Source organism: Mus caroli, unplaced genomic scaffold, assembly GCF_978045245.1.
Source record: "Mus caroli unplaced genomic scaffold, Mus_caroli_1 scaffold_1, whole genome shotgun sequence".
NCBI classification, from domain to species: domain Eukaryota; kingdom Metazoa; phylum Chordata; class Mammalia; order Rodentia; family Muridae; genus Mus; species Mus caroli.
In genome coordinates, this window is record NW_028227256.1 from 23641135 (window position 1) to 23657332 (window position 16198).

The 16198-nt window shown below is 38.2% G+C and overlaps 1 long non-coding RNA gene across 2 annotated transcripts in view; it reads left to right on the plus strand.

Annotated features, from left to right (window-relative positions):
* The first annotated feature begins 328 nt into the window (after positions 1 to 328).
* LOC110304996 (uncharacterized) overlaps positions 329 to 16198 on the plus strand; it is a 141724-nt gene continuing 125854 nt past the window's right edge. For both annotated transcript variants that reach the window (XR_015046661.1, XR_002379124.2), the window contains exons 1-2: positions 329 to 544; positions 3197 to 3239. This is a non-coding gene — a long non-coding RNA (uncharacterized LOC110304996). The remainder of the gene's footprint in view (positions 545 to 3196; positions 3240 to 16198) is intronic.

Consider the following 16198-nt stretch of genomic DNA (forward strand, 5'->3'; position numbering starts at 1 on the left):
GCATGAAGACCAGGCTGCATATTTGCTACACACGTGCAGAGGAGCTAGATCTAGCCCATGCTCTTTCTCTTTCGTTGGTGGTTCAGTCTTTGGGAACTCCCAAGAGTCCAGGTTAGTTGTCTCTGTTGGACTGGGTTCCTTGATGATGGCCGATCAAGACACTGATCTATAAGTAAGTGAGAATGTCAGTTGAAGTCATTTATTGAAGGGGGCACGTCTGATGTTGAAATTCTGTTTTCCTATTGGTTCGTCATTTGTCAGTTAAAAAGTCCTGGGGCCAATTGAGCATCAGAGGTAGAGGCGGGATTTCCGGATCCCCTGAGAAAAGACAAATGCAAGGAAGGAGAGGGAAGGGTTTCTGCCATTCTTTGGAGGAAGAATTCAACAACCATTAAATTCACGTGGGGGAGCTAAGGCCTATAGGGGCTAGGTGGGACTAGCCACTAAGTTTAGGGCAGGTGAAGAAACAAGACAGAAAATACATTGATAAGTATAAGCCCTTACCAGACGGGAGATAGTAACGCTCAGGAGTTGTCCCTGGAAGGTAAGTTGTAAAGTAACAAACGTGTGTGTGTGTGTGTGTGTGTGTGTTTTATCTGCAGATTCAAAGGTTTCTGGTGGGGACTGGTAGAGGAAGAGAAGCCGGGAGGGAGCAAAGTCTGATCCTGGGTAAAGATGGGTAGCATTTAAAACTACACACAGCAATTTATGACTATGTTCCTTTAACAGAACAGTACATAGTATTTGGTTATTCCCTAGGTCCCTGGCCTATCTTGTGTCACATTCTTGTTCACCTAGCAGCTGTAATTTTCTTTGTTTTATATTAAACTTCACAACACTAATTTTTAATCTTTACAATATTTTATTAAATATGTGTTTGCAGTACTCTATCAAATTCATTAGAGACTTCTCATTTATCTTTTAGTTCATTGGAATTTCTGGAATTGGTTTCCTGGGAACTAAACAATTCTCTGATTTTCATTATACTTCCACATTTTGTACGCTTCTTGCAGGTATATCTTTTATATCAATTATTATTAATAATGATCTCCCATATAAATCGATTCCAGTTTGCTTGTTATTCCATATAACTGAGTGATTTTCTTCCCAGTGACCTTGGTCATACACAAATAATGACCTCGATCACACACAAAGGTAAAAATAGCAGAAATTTTAATAACCTTTTTCTAATGGTTATGTTTTTAACATTCTGTTCCATATATCTTGACCACTAATTACTATCTGTTACTGATGCCATTTTAAAGCAATACTTGGTTGTTCTTTCTTTGGTAACTGGATATATTTCCTCAATATTTATTCATTTTCTTCACATACTTCAGATAGACAATAATAACAAGCCCCAAATTGAAATCTGTATTCATCTTCATAAAGTCATTTTTTGAAATGTCACTACATGTTTTAATGTCACTCTAAAACTCACATGTTCTTTATCCCTAACCAAGAAAAATGTCCTATTGGTCACTTAAATATTTAATAAGCTGTAGAATTTTCTATTTCCATTTTTCATTGAAAATTATTATTTTTCGCCCCACAAATGAAGTCAAGTTAAACTGTATTAGCAAAATGGGATTAAGGATTTTAGTGTTCTTATGCTTCAGGTTTTTGCAGTTGTTTGTACAACTATATGGAGAGAATGAAGTTGAAATGTAGACTAGGGGAGAGGATACATGAACCATGCTAGTGATTGTGTACTTTGGCGGCAAACAGAGCAAAAAAGTGTTAGAGTGATTTTGAGTTAAACTAAATAAAAAGTGCCATTGAAGTCCGCTTTTACACTGAGTGAAGGAAATGCCTGCGGAAGTAATAATGGGCACTTTGAAAGTGCAGTGGTTGCATGCCGAACAGAGCCTCTTAAAATCATTGCATTATAAAATCTGGGAGTGTCACTGTATGCAAGCATTCTAGCGCTTACTGAAGGAAGATAACTGAAATTACATGACAGTGGGAATAAACACGTTCTTAGGTTTATGAACTGGAAATTGGGTTAAGATTTGTTCTTTAATACAATATTGAAAGTCAGAGAAAATAATTAAATACATTTATTAAGTATATTTACATTTTCTTCCATTATACCCAGTAATTACATAGAGAAAATCACCAAGAAAAAAAGTATATAATTTTACTTATATTATCTTCTGCACTCTTGGAATATATTATATGGGTCTACTTATTAAGCTTGACTGTATTCAACCTTTATAGACCATAGTCTTTATGGTTGTTACAACTGCCAGCTTTTCCCCAATAATTCAAATAATGAATTATACTGATGGTTTGGAAATTTACAAAGAGATTATATAATAACAGAGTAGAAGGAAAAATACTTTTGAAAAAATATCAACTTTTGATCTTATATTTCATCAACATCTAGATGGTTTATAAGGAATTATTTGGATTTTATATCACCAGAAAGTTTATCTGGAATATACTGAAGGAATAATAGTAGCCATTTGTTTCGTATGTATGTGTGTGTGCATATATATATATATATATATATATATATATATACATACATATATGTGTATATATATACATATATGTATATATGTATATATTTACATATACATTATATTTATATATATATATGTATCTATACATATACATATATGTGTATGTATATAAATAAATAAATATAATATAATAATATATATACATATATATGTATATAAATAAATATAATATATAATAAATATAAATAAATAAATAAATACATGTGCATGTATTTATTTATTTATTTATTTATTTATTTATTTATTTATCTATGAACCATGCTAATGTACAAACCACTGGGATCTGGATCTCCTTCAACCATTTACCATGGAATTCACTGAGTCTAAGCTACATCAGGTATACTGCAATTGTTTAACACCTGTATAATTGATGCATCAATGACTCTATTTTATTATTCACTAGAAGATTCTATTTATTCTAAATCTTCTACAGGTAGCATAGAATAAATTTACATAGCAATCAGAAAAATAAATGCAATCCAATATACAATTTCCACATAGAAATTTATCCATTTTCATTTGCTGTTTTCTCTGGCATTATCTTCTTGGAACCAGATTGAATTGCATATTTCCACTTACCTTTTCTTCTTCTCTATAGAGGCTAATATTTCATTTGATATGTAACATTTTCAGGAAAGAAAACAGGAATGTTTTTTTTTTTTTTTTAGGTTTTAAATTGAAGTTATTAACAATGGAACATTTCTCTTGGTGGTAAGTAGCCTACCGAATAATGAACAGTGGGGCTCATCTGTGTTCCTCTCTTCATAAGGGTTTAAACATTTAAAAGGAAGCTATTGAGCCCTGGATGCTATCTCTCAAATCTCTAGTAAACAACTCTAGATTGTTATCCTTCCTATTTTGCCAGCCGGGTTTTTTATTTTGTATTGGCTATTGAAATATATGTGTATATACAAAGGAAAGAAGCAGTTCGATTCAATACTTGGTTTCTCAACAATACTCAGCCTCAGAGGGACTTCTGGGTAGTTACATTTAATTACAAAGCAAATACAAATCATTTGATGTGATCCAGGAATGATGCCTGTTTTCTGAACGTCTTCAGTTTTGTTTAACTGACATAAGCTTCTACTTTTCAATGACTGAAAAACAGGAAAAATGAGATGGATGTTTTTGTTGTTATGTTTACCCAGTGGTGAAATAAAATTTAACCAGAACAGCTACATATAAAAGAGATTATTCTTTTTCCCTGTGGCTCTTACAATAGAAAAGAAATGAGCTCAATTCCACTGAAGCAAATGTTGAATACTTTGGAGTACTGGGGCTTGTTGTCTGGGGAGTGTGTAAGGATGGGCATTATGAGTAGGTGAGTGTGCTTGGTGTAGAAGGGTGCTGGGGTATGTGCTTGCTTGGCGGTCCTTTCCCAAAGGAGGCTGCTCATCTTTTAAGGAAGTTCTGAGGCAGGCATCCTACCTTTTCTGTATTCATTCAAAAGGATTGGTCCTAGGTGCTTGAGTGTGATATGCCTGGATTCGTCAAAGGAACACAGAAATGCTGGACAGTCGGATCTTTACATAAGTATTTTCTGAAAAATGTGACCCTGGCTCATGTTGATGACCCCATTAATGCTTCCTAAAATTTCAGTGAAGCTGAGGGGGATTAATGCTTGTTGGTCACCAGGATGTGAACTGTCACTCCTAAACAACTGTTAAGAAATTACTGCTTCTTAGCCAGGTGTGGAAGTGGGTGCCTTTAATCTCTGCACTTGGTGGTGGGAGCGGGTGGCTGGTAAATCTCTGAGTTTGAGAACAGGCTGCTCTTCTGAGGGATAACCAGGATAACCAGGGCTAAACAAGGAAACTCTGTCAAAGAAGAAAAAAAGAAGAAAGAAAGTAAGAGAGAGAAATAAAGAGAGAGAAAGAAAGAAACAAAGAAAGAGCAAGAAAGAAAGGGAGAATGGAAGGAAAGAAAAGGGAAAAAATAAATCACTATTACTGTATGTATACATGTAAAATTAAATTTATAAAAACAAAAAAATCAATGCCATACAAACTTGTACCTCATTCATACCACAGAATTGTAAAGCTCTATTTGTGAAAATTGAAGCATATATTCTGAGGAGGATTCAATGACATCTTGCCCAAACTTCTGAAACCAAATCAAAATATTAGTCCAGAAAATATTTTTATTCATGTATTTATTAATTTTCAAATAACTTTACATAATCCAATAGCCACACTTGTATAAGTTGTCAACACAATTTGTTAAATAAAAGTCTCAGGGTCCCTTGTCCTGGGATGATGTCTTTGATATCTTGTTTTCACTTACAATACATTAATTAAATTTGCAATTTTAGAGAAATGTTCTGATATATTTGGTTACTATAATATTTACAAGAGTCTATTTCCAAAGCAGTAGGCAAAAGCATGCTTATATATATATTTTTTTTTTTGAACAGATACTGATTCAGAGTCGGGTTCTGTTTTCTTATTGGTATGTGTGCACACATGTTATGCTGGTTAACCTTTACATATGGAGGCCTGAGGTTGGCATCATGGACCTTCTTTACTCTCCATCTTAGTATTCGAGGCAGCATCTCTCACTGTTTCCTGAACTCACTGATTCAGTTACTGCCACACCCACCTTCCCACATGGGCACTGAGGATGCCAACTCGGGTTCTTAGAATTGTAGAGCACACTCTTTAAACAGCCGTTCCCCATTCCTTGCTTTCTTAAAAACATTTTTATTACAATATTGTTTAGATTATTTCTGTACAGTTAATCTCATTGAAGAACACAAATATGATCATAGCGGCACCGCTTTACTTTGTATATGAACGAATAACCGTAGGCTGTTCACAGGCAAAGAGTTGCTCTCTTCTTCCTCACATGTTCTGATATCTTATGTTAGGAGTTCTATCACAAAATTGTATAGGCTAAGTAGTCACAAAAAGCAGAAATGTATCCCTAATAGTCCTAGAGATTGAGAAGGCAAGTATTGAGGCAGTGATGACTTTTTTTCTAATTTTAATATTTGTAATTTTTCTCAGATGTTTTTGAGCTATTAATAGTATTTCAAGTGTCACTACTACATTAATGCATGTTATACACAACATGGACGACTGTCCATTCTACACTTTTAGGCACATTCTCTTTCATGGTGTACATTTTGCTTTGTATTGGTTCAGTACTAAGAACATACTATGACAGTTGTTATAGTATTCATTTATTCTGTTAATAAATATTAATTGATCACTTACTAGACCCAAGTCCACTGGATCAAAAGCATGAGTCAAACATGTGTAATTGTCTATCTTTTTTTCAGCACTATGCTTCTTTTCTTCTTATTTATTACTCGGTCATACAATTCATTCAACATCAGTTTCCCCTCACTCCCCTCCTCCCACTTCCTCCATCCCATCCATGCCTTATGTTTGTCAAAGCCTGACTTTCTGACTCATTGGTCAGAATGATTCAGACTTATGCTAATCCTATCCTTATGTGGCACAACTGGGAAAAAAGGCATCAACAGGACCTTATTTGTTTGTGATTGGAGGATTGTGTACAGGCCAGATATTAATCTCAAGTGTCATACCTTAGGAGCCATATACCTGTTTTTGAGACAGGATCTCTCAGCCTAGAACATCCTATTTAGGGTAATTTGACTGGTTGTGTAGGGCCTGGGATTCAATTGTCTCCATCTTCTCAGCTTGCAGATTAAAAGTGTGCACACAGTTTCATTGTCAGTTCCTGGAACTGAACTCAGAGACTCATGCATTTTTTTTTTTTAGCTGTATTTTAATGACTGCCATCTCCCGTCTCTGAAATCTCTCTCATAAGGACATTACTCACTGACCTTACCACAAAATTTAGTTACCTTCTAACCCCTAACCACTTAGTACCATCTCCTTCAGGCAAAAATTAAGAGGTGTCAAGATTAAGATCATAGAATATTGTAGTAAATGTTGGCATGTTGTCTGCAGCCTGAAGATAATGGTCATCTTTGGTGGTTTGAATAGAAATGGTCCCCAAAGACACATGTGTTTGTAGGCTTGGCCCATAGGAAGTGGCACTATGAGGAGTTATAGACTTGATAGAATAAGTGTGGCATCGATGAAATTTACCTAATTAAAATGATATTGTTGTCAATTTGTGGGAAACAATTCTAGCCACTTCCTATAGATATACTGGAATTCTTAACCAATTCATGTAGTTCGCTCTGAACCTATTACTGAGATGTCTATGTATTTTAATTTTTCAATACATGACAAATGGGCTCACTGTCTCTTCAGCATTAATTTAAAAAGTACTATGTGTGTAGAATGCTGGTATGTTGGCAGCATGCAATAGGACATATAGTTGAAAATGAATTAAATACAGGACAAACTTTGTGTCTTGTTTCCAAATTGAATAATTTAAATACAGATTTTATGATATATACACTCTGAAAGGACACAGACCATCTTGAGTTAAAGATTTGAAATGACAGCTTTTCTCATATTAAGAATGGCCAATTTTGGAAGGTATGAATTATTAGATTAACTATTTTCTAGCTTGGTTATTCTATATGGCTAGTAATAAGTCAAATGCTATACTAACAGCTACTTCGTTAGAAAAACTCACTGTAGTTTCCCATTTTTATAGCTGCCATTAAGAATAGGAGAAAGAAAACTTATAAAAATGTTAAAACACACCCTATGAAGACAAGCAGTTTAGTTATGGCTACCTGTTCTTGGTTCTGTCAGCCATTTGCCATGGCCAGAACTGTCTTGCCAGATACACTGATTTAGATTGGTGTTTTGTCTTGTTTTTCTTCTTAACACAGAAATTTAATAAGCACAAAATACAGAAAATCTATGTATGATCAGATACATCACAGGTCTGTAGAGGCATGTGCTGGATCCCTAATGCTATCACTGAAATGGAGAGAAGTGCACATCTCATTCGGGATCTGTGGTTGAAAGAACTGGACTGATGAGTCGATTCCCTATATGACAGCCCGTTTAGAAGACTTAGTCTCCTTCCTTAGTGATAAAACAACAATAAAATAACAATAACAAAAAATCATGCTTATTTAAAGTCTAAGAAGACCCCTTATTGATAGCTGCTTTTTTGAGGGGAAAGTTTCCCATGTCTTATTCTTATATTTTTATTTGTTTGTTTGGTTGGTTTAAATGAGTATACTGTCACTGTCTTCAGATACACCAGAAGAGGGAATAGGATCCCATTACAGATGTTTGTGAGCCACCATGTAGTTACTGGGAATTGGACTCAGGACCTCTGGAAGAGCAGTCAGTTCTCATAAACACTGTGCCATCTCTCCAGCCCCCTATGTCTTGAGGTTTTAATATGTTCAACAACCTGATTTATTTCTCATAAACAAAACACAACTAAAACGAACAAAATAAAACAAAACAAAAATCTCATATTTCATCATCAATGAATGTTATTCTTAGAATTTTCCAGAGAAAGGAACTGGGGTCACTGACCCTTGGGTGCCTTGATGACAGTGAACATTCAGTGTACTTCTCTGGGACCCTCATTTCACCTGTTTCTCTCTTACCAACACATCAGCCCCTTACACCATTTTAAGATCCAGGAACAAATTATTATTTTCAACTCTTCTTCCTCATATGTCTGTTTACAGCACATAGATACTATCCATTGATCCAAACAAGCCAGTATAGCTATCCATTTCAATCATGATTTCAAAACTAAAAGCTTTAACCATGGCACTGGCATATACCAGTTAATTTCAGAAAATGGTGCTCCAGTCTAAAAATAGGAATTTCACTTTAAAACAATATCTGAACATACAATCACATGGGGCTCCCTTACAGCTGTAATATCCCTGACTGAGGCTGCTTAAGTGACTAATGACTTCTGAGTACTGCCATCTTAAGCCTATACTTTCTCAAGGGCTACACTGAATCAGTGACTGAATGTGACGTGCTAAGACAAGCTGGTTCCAATTACACACGGGACTCCCCTGATGAATGAATACGGGCCTTGGGGAAAGGCTCTTAGACATTTACAGTAGTCTCAGTCTTCCTTTCACTGTTTTCACTATTATCCTTTCTCTGCAGCCTATCAATAGCAGTCACATATGCATGGAAGTAGACTAGCTTTCTAGATATTTCCTCATTTTCCATCACTAAAACCCAACTACTGTCCCACCAAAACAAAGCATATCTTATCTGGTCTTCAATCTTTCTTCAAGATGAGCAATCAGACATTGCAAAGGCAAGAAAGAATCGAAACAACACAAAACAAAATGTATATTTGGATGAAAATATAGGGCTGGCTTACTCACCATTCCCCAAAGACTCAAGCAACAGTATTTCATTGAGTAGAAGAATTAGAGTCTCCTGTTCATTTGCCAAAATGTTGCCATGTTTAGCTAGGGAAAATGTCACATGAGGGGTTTGAGTGGAGAACACTTTAAAAACTGCTGACTTTAACAGCTCTGTTTATTCCACTAAACTTGCACAAGATTAGGCACCTCCACATTTCATCACAGACTGGGGAGGGACTGAGAGACCATATGCCTTCTTGAGTGTTTGTCTGTGGGCAGTCAGTTGTTGCTGGGAGGGGAAGTGTCATTTTCTTCAGTGGAAATACCTACAATAAGTTTCTTATATTCTAATATATAACTCGAAATCTCTACCACAAAAGACAACTTTCCATGGATGCAATTTTTATTTACAGCAACCAATGAAAATGGAGATGTATATTTGATCTGGAAAATAGATCTTCAGTTATCCCATGGTAGCCTACTTGTACAGCACCATAATTATGTAGGAAAGACGCACACTATTACGTAATATACGATTTAACAAATGTTATGGTCCAATCTATAATAAATATGAAGTGATTGTTTTAAAAGACCTCTACTTATGATACCAAAATTACTTTTATGCACTGTACCATCAATAAGAAACCTATATCAACACTTGCAATAAAATGAAAGAAACTCTATCAGCCAGGTTGTGGTAGTATGTGCTTTTAATCCCAGCATGGCAGAGGCAGAGGCAGAGGAGGCAGAGGCAGAGGCAGAGGCAGAGAGGCAGAGAGGCAGAGAGGCAGAGAGGCAGAGAGGCAGAGAGGCAGAGAGGCAGAGAGGCAGAGAGGCAGAGAGGCAGAGAGGCAGAGAGGCAGAGAGGCAGAGAGGCAGAGAGGCAGAGAGGCAGAGAGGCAGAGAGGCAGAGAGGCAGAGAGGCAGAGAGGCAGAGAGGCAGAGAGGCAGAGAGGCAGAGAGGCAGAGAGGCAGAGAGGCAGAGAGGCAGAGAGGCAGAGAGGCAGAGAGGCAGAGAGGCAGAGAGGCAGAGAGGCAGAGAGGCAGAGAGGCAGAGAGAGGCAGAGAGAGGCAGAGAGAGGCAGAGAGAGGCAGAGAGAGGCAGAGAGAGGCAGAGAGAGGCAGAGAGAGGCAGAGAGAGGCAGAGAGAGCCAGAGAGCCAGAGAGCCAGAGAGCCAGAGAGCCAGAGAGCCAGAGAGCCAGAGAGCCAGAGAGGCAGAGAGGCAGAGAGGCAGAGAGGCAGAGAGGCAGAGAGGCAGAGAGGCAGAGAGGCAGAGAGAGAGGCAGAGGCAGAGGCAGAGGCAGAGGCGAGACAGAGGCAGAGGCAGAGGCAGAGGCAGGACATATCTCTGAGTTTGAGGCCAGTCTAGTCTACTATATTTCCGCACTAGCTTCATGCATCATCACACACTGAAGGTGTTTATTAAGAGATCATTAAAATACCCATGTCATGTGCTTCTTAGGAATATATTTACAATATGTGTGTGCATGTTCCTGACAAGTTGTCACTTGGCGAAGGAACAGAGTGAGTTCTAGGAGAGCCTGAGCTACACAAATAAACCCTGTCTTGGAAAACCAAACAGATAGATTATATATATGATATATATGATATGTGATATATATGATATATATCTTATCTGAACTCATCAAATGTTTTAAAAATTGACATATACTAACCATATTGTGTTAAACTTTTACTGTATACCAACATTGTCAATGAACACTTTATAATTTCTGATGACATTCTATTTATACAACACATCAGAATGATATTTTAGATTTTATAAACATCAATGAATAAGAAGCAAAGTGATGTTTATACCTACAAGTTTCTCAAGAATCTCATTAATTAAATGTCATTTTCTTATAGGAAGTCTAGGAAGTACATTAAGCTCGTGTTGATTACTGAGACATATAGTCAAAAAAAGATGAGCCTAGATGTACAGACAGATGTAGGAAGATGATGAACACATGCAATATTTGCAGAAAGTGCTTTGTTTCACCTTTTATATTGCTGAGAGCAGGACTTGGATTATTTATGATCAGTTTAATTAATGGTCCTTCCCCAAGTGACAACTTGTCAGGAACATGCACACACATATTGTAAATATATTCCTAAGAAGCACATGACATGGGTATTTTAATGATCTCTTAATAAACACCTTCAGTGTGTAATGATGCATGAAGCTAGTGCTGAAATGTAGTAGTTGCCTGAGGTGAGTATTAATGTACCACTAAAATAAAATCAAGTATAACAATGTCATATTAGTCGAGACATTGTAAAAAACAACTATCAACATGCTGTTGCTTATTTTCTTTTTTCATTAAATTATTTTATTTACATTCCAAATGTTGCCCTACTTCCTGGTCCCTCCACCCTGAGTTCTTTGCCCCATCCTCCTCCCATTACCCTCTGAGGGAGTGCTCCTGATCCACTACCCCCCAGCAAGTGGGAACTTCCTTGGGGCATCAAGTTTCTATAGGATTAGACACATCCTCTCCCACTGAGGCCAGACAAGGCAGTCTTCTGCTTCTTATATGCTGGGGGCCACATATAAACCCATGTATGCTCTTTGATTGGTAGCTTAGTCTCTGAGAAGTATAGTGGGCCCAGGTTAGTTGATACTTTGGTTGTTCCTATGGGGATGTCATCCAATTCGGCTCCTTCAGTCCTTCCCCTAACTCTTCCATAGGGGTCCTGGACCTCAGTCCAATGCTTGACTGTAAGTATCTGTATCTGTCTCAGTCAGCTGCTGGCAGAGCCTCGCAGAGGACAGCCATGCTAGGTTCCTGTTTGCAAGCAAGACATAACATCAGTGTCAGTAATAGCATCAGTAATAGTGTCAGGGTTTGGTGCCTTCATATGGGATTGATGGAGACTGAACAAAAGGCCACCAAGTGTCTATTTCCTAAGGGGAATAAAATGAATATCATATACTCATGATATCACCTTTGAAATGTCATCTACATGACAGTGAAGAAAATTGATATGAGATAATTGTATTGAAGAGTATAAAATTTCATAACACAATGAATATCAGCTATTAGCAGAAGTTTTAATGCATTTAGTGATTCTAGATACCCTCCCACCTTTTCCAAGATTTAACAATACCCCTTAGAACTGTGGAGCTAACTCCATGTTGGCATTAGAATTCTGTAATTGATTAGAATAAACTCAGGACTGACAGATTATGGGAACTAAAAGGGGGCAGGGGAAGGAGGGGGAGGAAGGATAGCCCACATCCAGCCAGAGTTCCTCTTGTGCTCCCAGCAGGCAAACTCAGGAGGGCTGCCTGACACTTTCCACTCTGCCCCAGGTGGGCATCTAAGCCACTGACCCCACTCGACAGGGGCGTGGACAAGGGGCAGCCCCCGACCAGGGACCCCGGGGCAACACTCTATAGCCTCTGGGTTATAGGAGAGAGGGCTGAGGGAGAGAGGCTCCCATGCAGGTGAGAGTAAGCACAGTGGACCTTGACTATAACACAGGAAGGCCTTCCATCCTGAGATTAGAAATGGCTCATTAATATTTTATTCCCTATTCTAGGGAAGAATGTAGTATCCACATGTTGGTCTTCCTTCTTGATTTTCTTGTTTTGGAAGTTGTATCTTGGGTATTCTAGGTTTCTGGGCTAATATCCACTTATTAGTGAGTGCATATCAAGTGACTTCTTTTGTGATTGGGTTACCTCACTCAGGATGATATCCTCCAGATATGTCCATTTGCCCAAGAATTTAATAAATTCATTGTTTTTAATAACTGAGTAGTACTCCATTGTGTAAATGTGCCACATTTTCTGTATCCATTCCTCTGTTGAGGGACATCTGGGTTCTTTCCAGCTTCTGGCTATTATAAATAGGGCTGCTATGAACATAGTGAAACATGTGTCCTTATTACCAGTTGAAACATCTTCTGGGTATATGCCCAGGAGAGGTAAGATGAAAGGATGGACCATCCAGAGACTACCCCACCTAGGGGTCCATCACATAATCAGCCACCAAATGCAGACACTATTGCATACACCAGCAAGATTTTGCTGAAGGGACCCTGATGTAGCTGTCTCATGTGAGGCTTTGCCAGTGCCTGGCAAATACAGAAGTGGATGCTCACAGTCATCTATAGGATGGAACACAGGGCCCCCAATGGAGGAGCTAGAGAAAGGTCCCAAGGAGCTGAAGGGATCTGCAACCCTATAGGTGGAACAACAACATGAACTAACCATTGCCCCCAGAGCTTGTATCTGTAGCTGCATATGTAGCAGAAGATGGCCTAGTCAGCCATTATTGAGAAGAAAGGGCCCTTGGTCTAGCAAACTTTGTATGTCCCAGTACAGGGGAATGCTAGGGCCAAGAATTGGGAGTGAGTAGGTAGGAGAGCAGGGCGGAGGGAGGGTATAGGGGACTTTTGGGATAGCATTTGAAATGTAAATGAAAAAAATATCTAATAAAAAAGTGGGAAAATACTGAAGTTAATCCGATCCTGTAAATAAAAGGAAGACATGTGAATAAATACATAGATAAATAATTAAAATTTAGAAGAAATTTAAAAAAAAAAGAAAAAAAAGGAAAAGAAAGGAAAAGAAAAGAAACGGCTCATTAGAGGAAAGCCTATCCCATTGTCCAAGAGCAGCAGGTCTTGATGAACAGAGACAGTCTATGGTTTTAGAGCTTTATTGTAGAATGGCAGGGGGAAAGAGAAAAGGTGGGAAGAGAGAGAGAGAGAAAGGCTAGAGTAAAAGGGAGAGAGAGTAAGAGAGTAAGAGGAGAAGAGGAGAGGAGAGTAAGGGGAGTAAGAAGTAAGAGAGTAAGGTGGGGCCAAGCAGCCCCTCTTATGGTGTGCTGTTATCTTTACAGTTGCTAGGTAACTCGGGAGGAGTCTAGCCTGAAGGTCAGAAGCTTCGGACATCATTTATGTGACTACTAACCAAACTTCTTCTGTGGGGCTGTGGGGGTGGTAACTTCAACAGGAGCCAGAGTTCCAGGAGCATGAGGGAACACCTACTGTGCCATGTAGGTGAATTATCACCACTCCAGGGTTCCGACCTCAGCTCAACTAGAGACCAGACTGTCTGTGTATAGTCCAATGCCCAACAACAGATTATGTTGATTTAAGCACACTACACAATGAATTAATTTGAAATTTTGAAATTTGTGGCATAGTAATGCCTTAGCCACTGACATACTTACCCTGAAATATACAAACCACAGCCATTTTGACTTCACTAGTAAAAGGGACATTGATAATGGTTACTGTGTAGTTAACAACTTTAGTGAGTCAGTTTCTATATTATAAAATTATGCACAGATTAACTGTGTAAACTATTTTTTAAAAAGTAGTTGGCTAGATTAAGGTCAAAATGGCATGCTTTCTTGTGGCTTTCAGAATGAACTGATTGGCTTCTGGTTTGAATCACCTAGTATTTGAAATGGTTATTGCAACTGAAGAGAAGAGACTCCAAAATACTAAGAATATGATCATTTGTAATCCTGTAATGACCAGAAAGAATGACTATGAATTTTTCCTTCTGTGGTTCCTCTGTTGCTGTCCTTATAAGATTTATGTACAGAACAGCTTGCATCTGAGATGTCACCACATATTTTTTTTTTTCCAGAGCTGAGGACCGAACCCAGGGCCTTGAGCTTGCTAGCCAAGTGCTCTACCACTGAGCTAAGTCCCCAGCCATCACCACATGTTTTTTACAGAGAACATTAGTAAGAGTTAGAAGAAAGGAAAAGAAGGAACATTCATCAATATGGGCTATGTAAATTTGATATCTGTGTGTTTGCCAAAAAGCCTTTCCTGTCTGCCTTCAGTGAGTAGACCATTGGGTAGAATGTACATTTATCTTCCCCCTCCAAAAGTTTCTTTATAGATTACCATTCTCTTCTGATGGGACACAGAGACATCTAGGTTATGATTTCTGGAGATGGCAATTATAATTCTCATTCAAAGCTCTCCTCCCCTCCTCTCCCCTCCCCTCCCCTCTCCCCTCTCCCCTCTCCCCCCCTCTCCCCTCTCCCCTCTCCTCTCCTCTCCTCTCCTCTCCTCTCCTCTCCTCTCCTCTCCTCTCCTCTCCTCTCCTCTCCTCTCCTCTCCTCTCCTCTCCTCTCCTCTCCTCTCCTCTCCTCTCCTCTCTCTCTCTCTCTCTCTCTCTCTCTCTCTCTCTCTCTCTTCCTATCTGATGTTATGGTGGCATTTAAACAGGACAACAGTAGTGGAGAATTCATTGATTCACACACCTGGTTTGTTTGATTTTTTTTTTGATGTTACTTTTATAATAGAATGTAGACATACTTGGGTTTTTGAGAGGAGGGGAAGTTACTTTTATAATAGAATGTAGGCATAGTTGCTTATTGCTTCACAATAAAGCAAAATGGTAGATCTGGAAAGAATTCTCAGTGGTTAAAAATACTTGCTGCTTTTCCAGAGGACTTGAGTTCCAGAACCCAGGCAGGCTAGTTTACAACCTCTTGTAACTCCTGTTCCAAGGGATTCCAACACCCTCTTTTGCTTCCATAGTCCCCTGTATATATCCACTTTAACACGTACACACTGTCACTAAAAGTAAAATAAATCTTTTTGAAAAAGCACAAAAATGGTTACATTTTGCAAAAGCTAATATATTTATTTAAATTTCAGATGTTATCCCCTTTCCAGGTTCCCCTCTGCAAGCTCCTATCCCATCCCCTCCTCCATGTTTCTATGATGATAACAGGATGCAGAGGGAAAGGCACCTGGAAATTGAAAGCACTTGTGTAGTAACTCCTGTTATAAATGTAGCCTGAGAAGTTCATTTATCCTGAGACATTTTCTTCAAAAAACATGTGTTAGGGGACTTTGTCATTTATTTTGCTTTTGAAAATTAATGTTGAATTGGGATAATTTAACTAATCACTGATTTAACTTGTAAGGACAATCTTCCTTCCTGACATAGAAATTTGATCCAAGTAGGATACTGGGTAAAGAAGATGAATGATTGATTTGGCTAGAAATATCAAACTTTCCTTCCCTTATCAAAATATATAAATTAATTAATTAATTAATAGAAAGCAGATTACAATGCAATGCCATTTGCAGTCAGATGGAGCATGAGGGGAACTGAAAATTTGTTTCTGGTTTTTATGTCTGTCGTTTTTTGATTGTCTACCATCTCTCTGATGTTTACAACATGCCTGGAGTTCTATTGTTTTCTTTCTTTCTTCTTTGGGACTTGGAATTAGCATCTGAGAAATTAATTGTCTTCCGACTCCATGCTAGCTGTGCTGTTGTCTGATGCCGGCCCCTCTGTCCAAGATTTTTCCTACATCACTGAGCAGAGAACAGCATGCTTCCTTTCAGTGTCTGCTCCCTGACAGCTCTCGTCTCCCGTAATAGAAAGACAGAGCAGTCAGAGACTCTATTAAATAGACATACTCAGTT